Genomic DNA, 1,548 nt, shown 5'->3' with positions numbered 1-1,548 from the left:
CCTTTAGCATCTCTTGTAAGCTTGGTCTGGTTTTAACAAATTCCCTTAATTTCTGCTTATCTGGAAATGTTCTAATTTCACCATCATATTTGAGGGACAATTTTGCTGGGTACATAATTCTTGGTTGGAAATTTTTTTCTTTCAGGATTTTATATACCATTCCATTGTCTTCTCACCTGCATGGTTTCTGTTGAGAAATCTGAGCTGTCTTATTGGTTGCCCCTTGTAGTTAACCTTTTGTTTTTCCAATGCTGCTGTCATAATTCTTTCTTTGTTTTTGGTTTTGGTGAGTTTGATGATGCTATGTCTTGGTGATTTTCTTTTGGGGTCTATCCTGTTTGAGGTTCATTGGACTGCCTGAATGGATATATTCTCATCTTTCATCATACCAGGAAAATTGTCTTCCAACAAATCTTTTACAGTTTTCTCTGTGGTTTTATTTATGTCTTCCTGTTCTGGAATTCTGATCATATGTAGGTTATTCCTTTTGATGGCATCCCACACGAACCTTTCTTCATTTTGTTTTGATCTTTTTTCTGATTTATCCCTTTCCAAAGAAGCGTTCAGATATTTGCTTTCAAGCTCACTAATTCTGTCTTCTATTGATTCAATTCTGCACCTTTGCCCATTCAATGCCTTATCTATTTCTGAAAATTTAGTATTAATCTTCTGGATTTCTATGTGTAGATTTTGTATCATTTGTAATTTTTCATTTATTTTGTCATTTTGTTCTTGTATTGCCTTTTGAAATTGTTCTAGGGTTTTCTCTTTATTTTTCTTGATCTGTCTCTCAATTCATTGAAGATCCCTAAATAAAATTCTTTTGAATTCCTTATCAGGGAGTTCCAATGCTGTGTCACCCTCAGGGATGTGTTTTGGGTCTGTATCCTGCTCCTTTGTTTCTCCTGCTTTATCTTGCTTCTTTGTGTGGACTGTGATGTTCTGTTGTCTTGTGACATTTTTGTGTTTATATTTAATTGGTGATTGTATGTTGGAGTGACTTGCCCATGATTTTCATTTTGTTTTGTTTGTATGTTATCTACGCAAGCAGAGTACTGTGCTGTGCTCCTCTACACACTAGTTGACAGCACTTATAACTCACCACCTGTCTCTTCTCCTGTTGTCAGCCTCTTGTATGTTCCTGCTGACCTTAGCAAACAGAGCCTATTCTTAGGTCCCTAGAATCCAAGTGAGAATGCTATCAATTTAAAATCCAAAATGGTTTCCACTTGTAAACATTCAAAATGGCTGCACCCTTGGTCACTTTAAATATCCAAAATGGTTGCCACATGTAAGCAATCAAAATGGCTGCACCCTCCAGACAGCGGAAAGTCAGCAGCTCAGGTTGTCTCTCACCTTGCTGTTTCCCTTCCTAGTCATAGGCCACCAGTGCAGTCATTCCTGCAGCCCTTGGTGACCAGGGCTGATCTTTAGGTCAATTCTCAGGTCCCAACACTACTTGGAATATTCAGGCTGTTGGTCCCGTCAGCAGAGCTGACAGTCCACAGCTCCAACTGTCTCTGTACTCACTGTTTCCATTCAGGTTTT

Source organism: Orycteropus afer, unplaced genomic scaffold, assembly GCF_000298275.1.
Source record: "Orycteropus afer afer isolate SDZICR_OR568_19922 unplaced genomic scaffold, OryAfe1.0 scaffold00031, whole genome shotgun sequence".
Lineage (NCBI taxonomy): Eukaryota > Metazoa > Chordata > Mammalia > Tubulidentata > Orycteropodidae > Orycteropus > Orycteropus afer.
This window is presented reverse-complemented; position numbering follows the sequence as displayed.